This window comes from Halichoerus grypus, chromosome 5 (assembly GCF_964656455.1).
Source record: "Halichoerus grypus chromosome 5, mHalGry1.hap1.1, whole genome shotgun sequence".
Taxonomy (NCBI): Eukaryota; Metazoa; Chordata; class Mammalia; order Carnivora; family Phocidae; genus Halichoerus; species Halichoerus grypus.
This window is the reverse complement of record NC_135716.1, coordinates 140,836,565-140,854,729: the sequence shown is the minus strand read 5'-3', so window position 1 is coordinate 140,854,729 and position 18,165 is coordinate 140,836,565. Positions and strand designations below refer to the sequence as shown.

The following is an 18,165-nucleotide window of genomic DNA, read 5'->3' as shown; positions in this document are numbered from 1 at the left end:
CAAGAGGCGTGACAGGACATGGGCCTTTCAGAAGGTGCAAGTAAGGGAGAGACAGGGGATAAGCCAGTAGAGGGGGCCTGGGACAGGATCCCGGGGGTGGAGGTAGGGGGCTCATTTCTTTAGGCAGTGGGGAACAATGTAGAGTTTTGAGGCCTGAAGTGATGTGATTGCAATCACCAGTTTAGGATTTTTGCAAGAGTTTTGTTTATGGTTTGGGTTGAGTAATACTAGCCAATATGTAAATCACAAGGAATTCCGCTCTCTGACCAGCCTGGTGATTCACCATCTGCACCCTCTTTCCACTGATATCTGTTCTCTGGTCTGCACTGTGCTCTGGGAGGCTGCTCCCATGTGATTGCATCAGGGGGCGGGCTGCTTTGCCTCTGTCTTCCAGGTGAGCCAGTGATAGGCATCACAAGAGATCAGAGTGGGGAGAAGAGATTGGGGTATTTCCCCCCAGCTCCCTCCCTGCTTCTGTGCTCCTGTCTGTCAGTGACCACGTGCCTCAAACTACAGCTCCTACCAGTGGCCCCTCTCCTCCAGCTCTACCACTAACGGGGCTCCAGCAACACCTGGCCCTCCTCTTTTGCCTTCAGGTACAGGGGTAGTGCTACCTCCCCACTGTGGCAGGTCTCTGGGTGCCTCAGTATACCCTATCGGCTCCCTTAGCCCCACCCCATCCCTACAAGTTATCCCTCTGTGACGTCCTCCCCACGAGCCCAGCAGAATGAGCCTTCTTTTTCTTACTGACAATTTCATGCTGAGAACATAACAATGAGCATTTATTAAATACCGACTGTGTGCTTGAGGCTCTACATGCAGTGTATTACACTCCATTTTTGCCACGGCCCATAGGTACTGGATCCATTTTCGAGATGAAGCTGAGGCAGGCACACAGATGTTAAGTCCCTTGCCCAGAATCACCTTGCTAGTCAAGGACAAAGTCAGAATTCAATCCCAGGTCTCCGGACTCCGGAATTTATCCTCTTTCACTGCTCCATGTCACTGAGTAAATTCTTGCAAATGCTTAATTTGCCCAACTCTGGAAAGTCAGTAAAGGCCACAATAGTAAAATCTCTAGGGGAACGGGGGATGGGGTTTTCTGTGGAGGAATGTGTGTCTGGTGAGGAGCGGGGTGGCTCTTTAAGTAAAAGTTCCAGAATGTTGCCATTCCTGTGTTGACGGAAACACAATGGTGGACGATTACCCAGAATATCTCTCACTTCACGATGTGTGGTTCCTCTGTGGAGGGGAATGTAGCCCTTAATTAGTTCAAAAGAAGAGGAAACTCATCCCTCCAAGACCCACAGCAGAAAGCATAAGGGTTTATTTATAGAGAAGAATTTTATTATTTTTTAAAATCACTTGTGGGCTCCTGCACCAAAGCTTAGGAAAAGGCACATATTCATGGCCAGTGGTCAAGGGAAACCACCCTGTTTTCTTGGCAGCGCTGTGGCTGAAACAGCTCTTCCCAAAAACAATACATGGGGGAAGGAAAGGCAAAACCAAAGGGAGGTTTTTAAATGCTGTGGTTTGCTTTTTAATATTGTGTGTGTACGTGTGTGTGTGTGTGTCTGTCTGTCTGTCTGTCTGTCTGTGGGACTGGAGAAGGCAGTGGGGGATTCTACAACTGGCCAAAAATGTCATGCCCCTTGGACTGAGAATTCCTGGAGCTGCCCTCCCATGACTTATGCCTTCTCCTACCTCCAACCGCCTCAGGCCTCCTGTCCAGGCCCATCTGTGAAGGATAGTAACAATAACCCAGCAATGATAATGCCTCCACTTTAAAGTTCAGTAGGTCTTTCTGTTTCACAAACCTCTTTCATATTGGAACAAAAATGGCTGCCTTTATCCTAAATGCCTGGCTCCTTACCCTCGTCATTTTATTTCATCCTAACAAAGCTTTGGAAAGGTAATGCTTATCCTCCTTTGACTAATGAAGAGTCTGAGGCTCAGAAGATTAAATACAACACCCCAAATAACATGGCCAGTACGGAACCAAGCTGAGATTTAGAGCCAGGCTCATGCGGAGTTGGTGGTCTTGGGCTTCAGGATGGTTCTGGACATTCGCATCATCTTCCCATTTTCTAGATGAGGAAGCCAAAGTAGAGAGAAGTGGAGGAGATGTGACAGATTGCTGGGCAAGTTGGGGATGAACCTGGACTGCAGGCTCACCTCAGGATGCCTCCCAGGCAGTGTCCATCCACAGGCACATGGCCACATCTCATGGGCAGTACTAGCTGGTCAGAGGGACAGCCAATCACAAAACTTCTGTTTTAGACCCAAACAAGTACCCTCATTGGCTCAGATATATTCACAGCTCTGCCTTGTGATACCATCAGTCCTTATATATATGTTTAAAGCTAAGGTCTCAGACTCTCCAAAAGGCCAAGGGGTAGGTGATGCTTGAATGTGACGTAAGAACCCATCCTCAAGGACAGATCTGAATTTAATTCACATTCAATCCCAAGAGGACTCAGAGCTGGAGAAACTGCTCTTGCCTGGAACTCTCCACAAAGTCTTGCCCTGTGTGCTTGGGGCCCTGAACTCTGATTCACTGTCACTCACTAGCTGTGTGTCCTCAGGCAAGTTACTGAACCTCGCTGAGTCTCACTTTCCTCAGAACACTGACTGAGATTTCCCCAGGCTGCGGTTCATTCCTTCTAAAAATCTGGTTGGCTGTGAGGAGACCCAGGAGGGCCTTCCAGGCCAACGGAGACACAGGATGGGACTGGTGCTGAAGAGCAAAATGGATGCTTAAACTTCCAAGCCCTCCCACCAAGACAGTTTATTCCAAATTTTGACAATTCTAAGCCATTACAATGAATAGTGCATGTGTTTAGAGTTATAAATGTTTTCTCTTCCTTCACAGAATTTCAGGGTAGATGGGTCCATGCAAGGCAATTTATCTGACAAGCCCCTTAGGATACAGAGTTTGTGGTCCAGGAAAGGGAAGCCATGGACTGAGACCTTACAAGGGCTTCAACCCAAACACGAGTGTTCTTTCCAAAAGGTACTGCTGCCATTTTAAAGAGTTCTCTCATCTGCAGACAGGAATAGTAAGCATTAACTCATACTATTTTTCTGAGGATAATAAAAATTAAGGCATATGAAAATGTTTTGTACTCTAAAGCAGCATGCTTCTGACAAGAGTTATCATTCATCTCAGATAGAGTCATACCAGTGATGCTGAAGAAGCACATTGTGATGGGCCTATGGGGAAGTCTTGCTTGAAAAAATAATTGTGCTTTGATTTGTTTTCAATCAGTATGTTAACATTAGTTAGAAATTATAATTCACATTGAAGGCAGAGGATATTTGATTTTGTTTTTCCAAATGGATGTCTGAATGTTGAAAGATATTGTTTTACCAGAACTCTCAAACTCACATGCCTCTAGACGTCTGGAGATTAAGGCCTCAAAGTGATGAGCTTCTGTCCTTTCTAAAGCCAGCTGATTTTGCCTGGCAGGAATGAAAATACACCCCCTTCACCATGCTTTTGGCTATTTTTTTTTTCATTTAGCTACAGGGATCTGCTTCAGATTTTCTTTAAACCTTGGTTGAGCCCTTCCAAAAATACATCTACGAGCCTGGGACAGGCTGTGGGCCACCAGCATAGAACTTCTGCTGGTCTAGGTGTTCATGTTTCTGTGTGTTCACATGTGTGGTTTCTGCTCCTCTGCCTGTTGCAATATGGGCATCTTCCTGAGTACACTGGACACCATGACCATGTTACTGTTACTTACCCTATAGCCAGGGTGGCAGGCCAAGGCCAAGGGCGCCAGAGTATAGAAAGTGCGCAGGCTCTGGACAGGTGGCCCAAGATTGGATCTTAGCTCTGCCATATACCAGCTGAGAAAGGGACCTAATCTCTCTGATCAAGTCTCAGTTTCTTCATTTGTAAGTGTATCATACCCACCACCCCAGGTGTGGCAAGGAGTAATGAGATGGCAGATATAAAAGGCTTAGCTCATGAAGATGCTCAAATAGGATAGCTCCCGTCTTTTCTTAAAAATCTTAGCTAATGTGTAAAACTCATTGCAGGCTGTGGCCCTTCCAGAAAGGCTTTCATGACCTCTTCTGCTCACGGGACCCTTTTCTCTTAATTGCTGTTGCCCTTCAGGACTTGGCATTTAGTGGACAATCTTTGGCATTACCAGATCATTTATCATACGTATGCAACACCCTCAATTAGGTCATCAGCTCCCCAAAGGTACTTTTCTCCTTTTCATGAACTTAATTCCTTATACTTGACTTTCGACCAGGCATTGCCTTGTGTCAAGCTTTCTCATGAGAACTGCAGAAAGAAAGGAGCGTCAGGGACTGGATACTCTAACAGGGCAATTGGCACACAAAGTGGAACAACTGGAAAGAAACAGGTGAGTATAGTGTTCATGGTCACCAAGGAGATAAGGCAACAGAAGTGGATGACCAAACTCAACCCTACTTCCGCTCCTGGAAAAATAACGCAACGTGCAATTTTCAAGGGGGAAAGCAAGCATGGTGGGCTGAAAAATGTTTCCTAAAGATGTCAGGTCCTAATCCCCAGAACCTGCAACTATTACCTCACGTGGGAAAAGATGTAATTAAGTGAAGGATCTTGAGTCAGGGAGATTATCTTGGATTATCCAGATGGGTCCTAGATGCAATCACAGATGTCCTTGTAAGAGGGAGGCAGAGGGAACTTTGATTTCAGCTGAAAGGAAGGAAAGGAAGGTAATGTGTGGTTGGAAACAGAGAAGGGGATTTGCCTACAACAAAGAGATGAGGCCACGTGTTGCAAGAAGAGTGAAGTGGAATCAGAGGCTACACTGCCAGCTGCCAAGATGGAGGAAGGTGCCACGAGCCAAGGGATACAGGAATGCAGCCGTAGACACAGAAAAGGCGAGGAAATGGATCTCTCCTAGAGCCTCTGCAGGGAATGTGGCTCTGTCAACACCTCAATTTCAGCTCAGTGACACTGATTTCCAACTTCTGGCCCCAAGAACCATAAGAGAAGTGGTGTTTTAAGCCACCAGGTTTGTAGTAATTTGTTAGAGCAACAACAGAAAATGAACGTAGCAAAGTGAGGGAAAGAAGTAGCAGAAATGAAATAAGGATGGGTTGTGGAGCCAGTATGGGTGCTTGGAAGAGCCCTTCAGAAAGTATCAAAGACCCCAGTGCTTGTGTGCTTGTCCTGGTTACTCCATCATATGGCTGCTTCAGCTTGGGCAAATCACTTCACCTTTGAACCAGGATCTCCTCATCTGGAAAACGGGATCGTAACCTACCTGTCATATGGAGATTCTCCTAAGGGGCAGCTGCTATTATCTTAGTGTTAAAGAATGACACAATAACATGGCAAGATGGTTGGGGTGGGTTCCAACTCTGCTTCCATGGCTGGACTGATGCAACCTACAGAAATCGACTAGGAACCCCCCCTTACTCATATCACAGGGAGAGAAAGGAATCAGAAGGGATGGTTTAATTAGTTTGATGTTTTGTTCTCATACTTTCATTTAGGCCTTTGGTCTTTGGCCATACCAAAAGTTTAGCTTGAGAAGTTTAGCTTGAGAAGAAGAGGGAACTAGGTGTTTTGATTCCCGCCCCCCTTTCTTTTTGAAAGTCGAACAACCCTGTGACTTCATTTCAGAAATCTTAACCCAAACCAAAGGCCTTTGGGCTTTGGCCATACCAAAATCAGTTAAGGTGGCACCTGACGTAGTGCACAATTATACAGTTAGTCATTTTAAGCTCAAAAAAATATTTCTCCCTATAGGTGATATTCTGCAGAGACCACCAAGACCCTGAGCTTCTACATCAGAACCAGTGTTGGATCACTGCTAGAGCCTAGTTGACCCCCTGAGATTATTGAGCCACTTACTGGCTGGATGACCTTAGGGAAGTTCTTCGCCTTCTCACTGACTCAGTTAGCCCAGTTGCAAAATGGGGATACCACCTCCCTCAGAGGGTACTTTTGTGGGGTGGTTGAAATAACATGTAAAGTGCTTAGCCTGGGCATAGTAAATCCTGAATCATGGGCAGTGTCTTAGCAATATTGTTATTTGTTACTACTGCTACCCGGCTCTTAATGAAGCTAATTAACTTTAGTAAAATTTGATCTCTTGTATTCTTCAGTCAGTTCGCTATGGCCCCTACCAGCAGAGCCTGTGCTGCGGGAATAGCAGAGCTTAGTGGTTAAGAGAAATGACGTTAGAGGCAGGCACTGCTGGCTGTGCGACACTGGGCCAGGCACGCGAACTCTCGGAACCTCAGTGCTGTCATCCGTAAGATGATAATGGTATTTATCTCCCTGACGCGAGGGCTCCACAGGAGTGCATTCACCGGGCTTAGCTAGCTGGCCTAGAGCAGGCGCTCCATCCGTATCCGATGAATTCAATTCCCCTGCTTTCATTTCCTGCTAAAAAGAGAGAGAAAAGCCTGAAGGTCTAGACGATGAATGTCATCGGGCTCTTAGCTGAAAGTGGAAACTGTCACTTCACACCTGGTGTTTCTGTCCCTGTAAAAGGCCTCCCTCAGGTTCTCCGTTACTCTTAGTTTCTAGGAGATTGACTTAACAGGAAACAGGACTTTTCTCTCCCAGAAACCTTGACGCGTTAGCCTGGGGAAAAATCCCTCGGCCCCGGGAGGCTGTTCAGTTGTGACCTTTCGCAGGCAAATTGACCTCAGGCCTCGGGCGGGAAGAGGCCTCCAGGCGGGAGCGCCCCCGCCAGCGAGCGGCGCGCGTGCGCCCTGGGAATTTCCTCCCGCCCCCTGGGCCGGCCCTGGCTGCGCCTGACTGAGCCGCTGGGGCTTTCTGTCACTGCTGAAACTGCGGCGGAAAGTTTAGCTTGAGAAGAAGAGGGAACTGGGGTGTTTTGATTCCCACCCCCACCACCCCCCTTTCTTTTTGAAAGTCGAACAACCCTGCGACTTCGGTTCAGAAATCGTAACCCAAACCAAATGCTTTCCTGCTGGGGTGACAGCGCTGCGGAGCACCCCCGGGCATGCTGACATGGTGGAGACAGTGACACTGGGCAGGAGCCAGCTCTCCTCAGAAATCACCCGGTACAGGTTCACACGCCACCAGGGACTGCTGGAATGTTGCTTTGTTTTGGACTCTGGATTTATAGTCCGGCCCCTCCTTCCCCACCCCACCCCCCCGCACCCCCCGGAACTTGATTTATTATTCTGCAGACCCGGTGGCTCCCCTCCAAATTTATTTCTTTCTTCAGAAGTAAACAACGGTTTTACAACTCCATAACCTCCCCAAAGTTTGTTTGTTCTTCCCTGCTTACAGTGTGGGCCATGTTTGTTCCCTGGGAAAGTCTCTTCTCTTAATTATTTTCACATTTCAACAGCTTTTGTTTCTTCTTCTTTCCCTGAGGTTTATAAAAATGCTGATGGCGGATTTGCTGCAGGCTAAATTGTACCGTAAACATTTTCTCTTCGGCACATGGGATCCTCGGTGACTGGGGGCCTGTTGCCTTTTGTGACTGTGTAACCAACGCGCCAGAAGGAAATTCGAAAATCCCGAAGTGCTCCTTCCCAAGGCTGAAGGAAAAATATGTAAATCGGTGAAAGGAGGAAATTCGACTGATCTTGTACAAGGAGCCTTTGACAACACTGTGTGTGCAAGCCTCAGCTGAGAAAAAGGCTGCCTTGATGACTGACTTTTCATTTTAAGTTGGGAATTTTCTGCCTCCAAGCCCAGATGGAAATTTGGTGCATTTTAAGGAAATAGGATTTAGAAAATCAAAGGCTAATACATTTTAGCAAAATCTTGGATTACGGGACAGGTAATGGCTTGCTTTAACCAAAAACTGTGAATCTAACCTTGACGTTTGCATATTCAGTTTGAAGACTGAAGAACCTCTAACAATGGCAATGATTGGTTCTGGGTGAAATTGGGGCTCAAAAGGATAGTGCCTTGTTTGTTTCTCTCCTCCCTTATGTGGTCCTCTGTGTCTTGCTGGTTTCAGTACCACCGCCCCATACATCCAACCCCAGAGAGCCTTACTGACTGTTAAGTGGCTCCAGAATCTCAGATTCACATGTCCTGTCAGCTGTTGTGTGAAATTCCAGACCTGCCCCTGAGCATCTCTCCTAGTATCCGACAGGAACCCTCAAACCCGACTGTCTAAAATGGAATTGTGATCTTACCCTCAGTCTGCCACCTTCTCAAATTCCCCACCTCACTGTGGGGCACCATCATCCCCTGAGGCCCCTTGCAAGGGAGCCTGGAGTCATCCCACCTTCCTGTTCTCTCTTACCTGATCAGGCCTTGAATGTTGGCCGTTCTAGCTGCCTCCTGTCTCTTGAATAGGATCATGTCTCTCCTTCCCCAAAGATATTTGCCTCATTCAGGCTTTTATTGCTTCTCACCTAGACCACAGCTGTAGTCCCCTTGTTGGTCTCCGCTATGGTATGAATGTGTGTGTCCCTCGAAAATCATATGTTGAAATCTTAATGTCCAATGTGATGGTATTAGGAGGTGGGTTCTTTGGGAGGTGGTTGGGTCATGAAGATGGAACCATCATGAATGGGACTAGTGCCCTCACAAAAGTGGCCCCAGAGAGTTCCCTAGCCCCCTCCCACCATGTGAGTAGCAGTGAGAAGTCCACAGTCTACAACCCAAAAGAGGGCTTTCACCAGAACCCAACCATGCTGGCACCTTGTTCATGGACTTCCATCCTTTAAAATTGTGAGAAATAAATTTCTGTTGTTTATAAGCAACCCATTCTACCAGTATTTTGTTATAGCAGTTCAGCCAGACTAAGGCAATCTCTATGCAAATCTGACTCCCTCACCCCCATTAAAGGGATCACCTGCCAAGCTGTAAAAGCGCTCTGACTGCAGGATGGACATCACCTTGTCCCTTTCACTCCATTGTCCAATCAGGCTGTTGCAGGCCCCCAGCACTTAGTGCCCTCTGGGAGCTATGCCAGCCTCCTCCCCAGGCTTGTCCTGCTGCTCAAGGTCCACATCCACCCACCCATCACATAGCTGGTTAGTCCCCCAGATACACCCCATGCTCTTCTGTGCTTCCTGCTGCTCCTTAACTTGGAGTGCTCTTCTGACATAGGCTACAAATTGTGTCCCCTTCAGAGTCCTTTTTTCAGAATAAAGGGGAAACCAGCTTGGATCTCACGTAACTTCAGGTATCCCACACTGTCTGGAACCTTCTGCTGCCATGCACCTCGACCATCTTGGACTCTTCTGCACCAGGTTCCAAGCCTGGACTTGCTGCATCTCTTACAACATGGAGAATTGAACTGGGGACCACCTTGGCCCAGGGTCCTGCTTCCCCAACTTACCCAGCTTCTGTCGCTCATGAGGAAGTCCCAGCATGCCTCAAGGATGATCCCACTGTAGCCTGTCAGCAAGTGTTTTATCCAGGAATAGGGCAGCAGAGATGCTATGAGGCTGAGGGCAGTGTCCCCTCTGCTAAGACTTGAATGAGATAGGGAAGATTCCAGGATCTGAGAGGTCAAAACTACACAGCTTTATTCATTCATTTAAGTCACTTTAAAGACAACCTACTACATGCCAGAGAGTGGAGCTAGGCATTAAGGTTACAAAGATGAATTCAACAGTGTCCTTGTCTTAGAAGAGCTCTTGACTCAGTCTGGGAGGTTCCCTTCTGGGGCCTTCCGAGCACCAGTTCCAGCCTGAGGACCAGGAAATCTCCTGTGCTCAGAGTCAGGGTGTACATAGAGGGTGGTTAGGCCTGGGCTTGGAGATAGGGAAGAGAGAGAGCTAAAAGGTCAATCCTGGGAAGACCTAAGTCTTGCCGTTCTCTGAGGCCCTTACTATCTCGGGGTCTGAGTTCCCTTGTCTATAAAGTAGGGATCCCCATCCTTGCTTGTTCACAATACACAGGGTGTGAGCACCTGTTATGTGGGGTCCTAGGTCAAGGCTCAGGATGCAAATACACACCCAGTCCAGTGTCTATCATCCTTAAGGTGCTCAATAAATATTGGTTGGATAAATGGAATAAATGAATGGTTTCTGCTCTCAGCCTTATGGAGAAAGGCCAAAGAGCATCTGCTGTACTTTACCTGTGTCAAAAGAGGGCACACACAACCACAGCTAACAGGACCAGGATGAGTGAGGCTTCCTGTGGGGCAGATGGTTTGCTTTTCCTCTTCTCTGGATGGAGAGTGGTTTCTGTTCAGAGATGCTTGTGAGGGCTCTGTGGAGGAGGGGAGCTCAGAGCAGCCCTTGGGTAGAGTCAGATTATACACTGTTGACCCCTCCCTCTGGGCTCCTTTGTGTATACTGGAGCTTCTGTGGAGGGTCTCTTTCCATCTTAGCCTCCTTCTTCCTGAGCACGGCAGGGAGACACACAAAGATCGTACATCCTGGAGGCAAGAACTTTGCTTGGGATCCTCTGCAGATGCAAAGGAGGTCTCTGCAATAGGGAGATAATTTGGCTCTCTTTCTCTGTTTCTAGATTTTTCACCACATTGTTGTCCCTCCGGGTCTTCATGTGCTTCTGTCTTTTTTTTTGCTCTCATGATCTCTTCTCTCTACCCACCCCTACTCTGATTGGAGGTGTTCATCTCTAGTTTTCTCTTTCTCTTCTCTCTCTCTCTCTTTTTTTTTTTTTTTCCAAAATGAAACAACTTTGGGACTGTTTGAGGTTGCTTTTAACCTGGAAGTTCTATGATCATACACCCCTTGAGGGGAGAGATCCACGTCTGTTTGTTCACTGTAATGCACGTACCTCTGGCATAGCAACTACACTCAGTAGTGATGCCCAAATATTGTTGATCGAACACATGAAGAAGGCACATTTTCTTCAGAGGGCTGAGGAAGGTCAGGACAGGGCCTGGAAACCCTGAGAATAAAAGTTGCTGTTTTGGTCTGGCTTCATCCAAGCTTTAAGGGGAAGGACAGAAAAACATAGCTTGAGATTTTTAGATTGTCCTACCCAGCTTCCCATGAGAAGTGAAAAATATGACAGATTCTGAGTAGAAGCATCTCCTGGGAATAAAGAGGCTGTGTCTAGAAGCATATCCCTAGGTTTTTATCTCTTAGAAACATGAGGACCTGGGGAATAGAAAGCCCTGAGGAAGCCTGGTGCTACAGGAGCATGTAATGTGGGGTCCCTGTCCTCAAGGAGTTGACAGTCACCTCATAAGGATCTTAATTGCAGTAGGGGTCCCCATCCCTGTCCCAACCCAGGATGGCTGTCTGATCCTACACAAGTCGCCTGCAGCTTTGGCCCCATCCTGTCTGTAAAGTGAAGGATGTGAGTTAGATGATCCCTAAGGGCTCTGTGGTTCTTAGCTTTGTGAAATGAGGTAGCAGATGGGCTGGCAATTTGAGCAAGATTCCATGTCAGAAGCTGTTACTCTCACCGGAAAGATGGGAAACCATGATTTGATTGATCTGCTCATTGCTGGAAGCATTGAATGTGCCTCTGATCCGTATGCTGACTCATGCAGGTCCTTCTAGAAGGGCTTCCTGTCCCAGGCAGGATTCTACCTTCACTAGGAATAGAACATCCAGGTCTCTGAGGCTTAAGTGTCCATATGGGGGATAAACCAAATAGTTCACAACTTGAATTGTCAGGAAAATAATACTTGGTTATCTAGGCCATCTTTATATTTCCCCCTTTGGGCCATCCCCCACCTCCCAACACATACATACATACCTATGACCACAGCTAATGAGATCAGGCAGTGTATGCCCCCGAACCACACACAAACAGAGCCACCCATGTGGACACCCAGCCTACATACATGTGTTAAACAGACACATGCCTTAGACATGTATAGAGAGTCTATCTGTTCCACACACATAAAAACCCACCTGCATATTCAGATATTTTATTTTTGCCCTTGGACTAGCATACACAGTGTGGTTGGTTGGCAGAATAGCGGCCCCCTAAAGATCCCTAGAACCTGTGGCTATGCAGTGTTCATTGGCAAAGAGAATTAAGGTTGCAGACGGAATTAAAATTGCTAATTAGCTGCCTTTAAGATAGGAATGGGAGCCTGGACTGTACAGGTGGGCCCAACAAAATCACACGGTTCCTTAAAAATGGAAGAGATGAAAGAGTCAGTGTCAGAGTGATGCAATGTGAGAAAGACCCCACCAGCCATTGATGGCTTTGAAGATGAAGGAAGGGGCCGTCAGTCAAGGAACGTGGACAACCCTCTAGCTGGAAAGGGCAAGGAGCAGATTTCCCCCTAGAGCCTCCAGAAAGGAATGCAGCTTCCCCACACCTTGATTTTAGCCAGTGAAACCTGTGTCAAACTTCTGACCTCTAGAATCTGTAAAATCATTAATTTGGGTTGCGATAAGCCACTGAGTTTGTGGTAATTTGTTACAGCAGCAATAGGAAATGAATACCCACAGAGACAGACATAGTCCCATGGCCATGGAACCTATGGTCTAGTAGAGGAGACAGGTGCAGAACCAGAAGACAGAGTATTCTGCCAGAACACATAGTGAAAATGTTGTAATAGGAGTAGACGAGGCGGTGAGAAAATACACAGGAGAAACTCCAACCCACATTTGGGCATGGAGGGAAGGTTTCCTCATGGAAACTCTATGAGGGCAGGGACCAATGGGGGCCAAAGTCATCAACACCTACCACTGTGCCTGCATGTACTGGGCACCCAATAAATATGTGTTAGAGGGGAAAGGAGGAAGCAAGAGAGGGAAGAAAGATGAAAGAAAGTTCAGATTTAGGGCCTGATAGATAAAGAGGATAAATAGAATAGAAAGCAAGGGAACGTGTTCCAGGCAGAAGGGACAGCATGGGCAAGATCTGAGGGCTATTTAGAGAACTAAATAAAGTTTAGTTTGGCTGGGACACAGTGCCTCATGGGGAATGGGGAAAGATGAGTCGGGCAAGGTACAGATCATAAGGGGCCTTATCAGCTATAATTAGACATTTGGCCTGTGTCCTGTATGCAATTGGCTGGTTCTTTCTCTCTCTCTCTGTTTTTTGTCTCTCCTTGTCCCTCTTCTTTTGGTTTATACTTTAATATCTTTTAAATGGAGAGTGTTTGTTCAATCTCAGTTATGTCTTATCTGACATAACTTTATCTGGCTTATGGAACTATCTCATCTTTGTCTCCTTAGGTTGTATTTCATTCACTCCTTCCATTTTAGCAATGCTTGATGACCTAACTCACCAATTTTCACTTTGGGTAAGATGGGATGGTCCAGTAGACAAAGGGCACTGGATATGTAATCATAGGGTTCAAGTCCATACTCTTCCTTTTACCAGCTAGTATTTGACCTCTGTAATCCCTATTTTCCCAAGCTGTAAAATGGGACCAGAATAGTGCTTTCTTTATGGACTTGCTCTGATTATCAAATGAGCTAATCCATGAACATGCTTTCAAAGGGCCAGGTATGCAGCAAGAAGACAATGACAGCTATCTACCCAAATCATTAGTCTGTATAGCTATTCTCAGCCAACCATAACCCTTGTCCTGGTGAGTGTCCATGTCCCTTCACATCACTGCCATCCTTCTGCACTCTGCACCCCATAGACCATGTCCATAAGCTCCCTTGCCCTCTAGCTTCCAAATGAGTCCAGCCTATGGGAGGCACCAGCCGGTGCAGAGAGCGGAAGGAGTGTGAGATTGGGGTATTTTTTCGCCCTGGCTCCCTCCTTTCAGGGCTTTTGGGGCTTGGCTGATTTCCTCTATTGAGAGCAGCCTCTTCTTGGGAGGCTCTCTCTCTATAACTACCATCTTTTGGTTCCAGGAGCTGCTCCCTACTCTTGTCCCTACATGACCTAGTGATAGTAGGGGCTCCCTGCTGTTGCAAGCCCCAAGATTTCCTTTGTGCTGATGTTGCTTTCCTTTGTACCTAAGTAAGGGTCCCCCAAATAACCCCATTTGAGCATACCTTCTGTTCCTGCTGAAACCCTGACTGACAACCTTTTCTCAGGTATTGAGGCTGGTGGCTTAACAGGCTGAAAAGACCTCATCCTGATAAGAGAGCCCTTGTTCCTCTGGTCAGCTATGGAACATTTACCAAGGTGACCACATTGTTACAAGACCCCTTCTCTTTCATTCTGTAAGAAGCTTTGAAATTATGAAGAAAATGTGTAAGCTGAATATACATTATGACTATACTCCTTACTAGAAAATGAAACCAAAACCAAGTGTCCCAGACCCAGAAAACTGGGTCACTGTGGATTTCCTGCCGCCAAAAGGCCATGAGTCAGAGTGACTGGCTTGAGGACATGAGGGAAAGTAGACCAGCAGGTCTGGGGACCACTGTGGTAGCCCTGCTGTCCTGAGTCAACTTCCTACTTTCCCTCCTGCTACATTCCAGGGCTGTGTAGACCCTTCATCCATATACCTCTCTAGCCTCCATAGGTGAGCAGTCTACCTCTTGCTGCCCACATCACTGAAATGGAAGTTCCAAGTGGCCCTTCTCCCACTACAGCCCATGTTACTCTGAATAACTAGAAGCTCAATCACTTTTTTATTCACCCCCATTCAGGGCTGCAGGACACAGCCCTCCTCCTTGCCCCCCTCATCCCCTCCCCATACCTGGGTTCCTTTCTTTCTTTCTTTCTTTCTTTCTTTCTTTCTTTCTTTCTTTCTTTCTTTCTTTCTTTCTTTCTTCTTTCAAGATTTTATTTATTTATTTATTTGACAGAGAGTGGCAGGCAGAGGGAGCGGTAGAAGCAGGCTCCTTGCTGAGCAGGGAGCATGACGCGGGACTCGATCCCAGGGCCCTGGGCTGAAGGCAGACACTTAACTGACTGAGCCACCCAGGCACCCCATGGGTTCCTTTCTTGTTCCAATCATATCTTCCTTTTCCAGACTGTGAGCTTGTTGTGGTCAGGGAGTCTTCATTTACTTGATACCCAGCTCAGAGCCTGCTTTTTTAGAAAGTCCTGAATCTAGTATGGTGGTTAGAAACATAGGCTTTGGAAGCCAAGAGAGAAATCTTGGTTCCTTTGGTCTTTTATCAATCACTTTTCAAATTACCCTGTTTGTACCTTCTGATTCTTGTTTTGATAGCACTAACTTTAGGTATGGAATTTGTCTTCCTGAATTTTATTTTCCTCATGTGGAAAATGGAGATAAAATGGCCCTCCTCATAGAGCTGTTATAGGGATTGAAACGGTATATACAAAGCTCATAGCATATTAGCATACACAGAAACAGTTATTGTTATTGCCCTGGTAAATAAAACTTTTGAACTTAGAGATCTATAGGCTGGGTTGCCTATAACTTAAAAATGGACAAGGAAACAAGAGAACCATCAGAGAAACTGAACAAAGTAGAAGATGCTTTACGTTTCCATCAATGCATTTCCCTGCGCTCACAGAGCAGCTGTATCCTATAATGCGAGAGGCCTGGGTTTGGAGCAGGGCTTTGGGTCTCAGATCTGCCAATCACAAGTTACCCACAGAAGGCATATCATCCCACATCCATGAACCTGTTTCCTCATCTCTTAGATTGGTTTAGTAACCCCCTCCACTCAAGGTTATTTTCTCCCTGGATGACAACTGAACACCTGTTATATGTCAGACACTATTCTAGCTGTAAATATAGCCACAAACAAGGCAGGCTAGCCCCTGCCCTCATGGGGGTTACATTTCAGTTGGGGAAGGGGCAGGGGGAGACATATAATACACAAGGAAATAAATACATCAACAAGCTAATAATTTCAGGCATTAAGTATTATGGAGAGAAAAAAAGAAAATCTGGAATATAGAATAACCTTGTTGGGAGGGTCAGGTCAGGTTCCCTGACTGAGCTGATCAGGGTGAGACTCTCAGAGGAGGTGATTTTGAACTTGAATGAAAAGAAAGAGCCAACCATGGAAGGATCTGGGAATAAAGTGTTCCCGGCAGATTAGCAGCCAGTGCAAAAGTCAGAGGTTAAACAAGCTTGTATATTTAAGGCATTACGAACAGGCCAGCATGGCTGGAGCACAGTACAGGAAAGGGAGAGACAGGGTCACATGGTGACGAGGGTTAAGCGAGGTGGTGTGACTTCACTGTCCTGAACATCTGACCCAGCGGGTATGTTTGATGGGCGCTACCTTTCCCCTGACATTGTCTTTACCTTGAGGACCCACTATGTGCCAGGGGATATGAAAATCAGTAAATCATCTCTCTCTCTCTCTCTCTCTCTCTCTCTAAGGAGCTCATGGTTTAATAGAAGAGAAAAGATATCCACTTTAAAACAAATCCAAACCAGGCAAACAATGGGAACTAAAAACAAGTGATAGCACGGAGGCAATGATATAAATATAGAATAGCTATAGATGTGGCTGTGGACCTGTGATGCTATTTATACTGGTATGATTAGCAGTCATTTCTATAGCACATGAATGGACACAGCATGTCTACAGCAGACCTGAATTGATATGAGCATATTTTATTTCCCCAATTTTCCCATGGGAAAGCAGAAGTGCAGAAAATGGCTTCCACCTGCCCTTTCTCCGTGACCATTTGAGGTCAAGTATTATGTCTTATTTTCAACAAGCAGTGAAAACATACACCTAAAAAGGCTCGTGTAAGTTCTGATGAGGAAAGAAGATGGATGGGCCAGTGGTAATGTTAAAATACTGTCATAAGTTTGTTTCTTGATCTCTAGTAAATATTTTAAAACGTTTTAAATCAAAATATGAAACAAAAATCAAGAAGATTCACAAAGTTCTTATAGATGTCAAAATGGGGTGGCACAGGAACACAAGTCTGCAGACTCTAAGGAACCTCATGATTTCTACTGGTGAACTATCCACTTGATTCTGTGCAAGTTCGTGGTCAAAACCAATCACGGAGGGACACCACAGAACTCAACACAGATGATCTCCTTGTAGGGCTGTGTTTGGCGAAGGAGGCCCTGAAAGAAGCCAGTAAATGCCAGTGAATATAGTCAGAATGATCTAGACCTGAACATTTTCAAAGCAGGAGTTGCCCGTTGTCCACTAGAATTGCAGAAAAGATTTTAATAATATACTACGGAGCATGTAGTTTTGAGCAATATAACTTGCCAATGAGTCTTCTAGGTTAAATTAGTTACAAATAATGTCCCTAATATTACCATAAACATTTGAACCATTGAAAGGGTTATGGACTATGTAACAATTACATTTTTCTAGACATTGTCAGCCCAAAATAGAGTTCTAGAAGTGTTGATAATTAAGCTGCCCTAGCCACCAATAATTAGATCATTTGCCCATTGAAATAATAACTTCAGCCAAAGAGATCCTTTCTGCCCAGTTGCTATGGGAATGTGGCATGGGCACATTTGTGAATTATCATCTAACCATGATAGGTAGGATCCAGCGCTGTTATGTGTAGCCCTGGGGTCCACATGAAGAAGGCCTTAAAAAATGTTGGATGTGGGGCACCTGGGTGGCTCAGTTGGTTAAGTGTCTACCTTCAGCTCAGGTCATGATCTCAGGGACCTGGGATGGAGTCCTGCATTGGGCTCCCTGCTCAGTGGGGAGTCTGCTTCTTCCTTTGCCCGTTCCCTTGCTCATGTTCTCTCTCTCTCAAATAAATAAATGAAATCTTTAAAAAAATATACTGGGTGGGGCACCTGGGTGGCTCAGTTGGTTAAGGCTCTGATTCTTGATTTTAGCTCAGGTCCTGATCTCAGAGTCCTGAGATCAAACCCCATGTCTGGCTTCGTGCTGGGCATGGAGCCTGCTTAGGATTCTCTCTCTCTCCCTCTAACCACCCCGCCCCCCCCCCCCCCCCGCTCATTCACGCGGGCACATGCTCTCTCTTAAAAATCTGAGTGATGATGATGCCAAGAGAAGTTCGCAGCTCTTTTAAAAAATGACAGAATTGAGATGGTAGAATCTTGTGTTCTGTTTAGAGAATGTAATGATTTGGAAGAATTAAAAATCAGGGAGTGAGTCTATTTTGTTTTCCTCTGCTTCGGTCAAATTGATTTGCATTTGAGGCACATGGAGGCTAGGTGTGTGGCCCTGGCATAGGTCTTGAGTCAGCCCTGTGTCCTGCAGTTTGACAAAAGCTGTCTGTCCCACTATGCCCCGAAATCACTGTAGAGCCAGTGGTCTAGTGTTTGGCACTTGGGCCAGGATTTCAACCTGTTCTAGACCATATTTCCTGCATTTCCCCAAAGGGCCCCCAAACCCAAATGTCCTGTTTTCCCTTAGGGTAGCCAGACACAGAGCATCCCCATGTTGGAACCCCAGGGAGTGTGGAGTAGA

At 46.2% G+C, this 18,165-nt stretch overlaps 1 long non-coding RNA gene across 2 annotated transcripts in view; it reads left to right on the top strand.

Annotated features, from left to right (window-relative positions):
- The window catches only part of LOC118535488 (uncharacterized), a 49,672-nt gene extending 40,957 nt beyond the window's left edge, over positions 1 to 8,715 (top strand). The window contains exons 1-2 of one of the 2 annotated variants that reach the window (XR_013448164.1): positions 6,774 to 7,047; positions 7,367 to 8,715. This is a non-coding gene — a long non-coding RNA (uncharacterized LOC118535488). Of the gene's footprint in view, positions 1 to 6,773; positions 7,048 to 7,366 lie in introns of those variants that run through there. The other variant, XR_013448165.1, reaches the window with a different exon arrangement.
- The last annotated feature ends 9,450 nt before the right edge of the window (positions 8,716 to 18,165 follow it).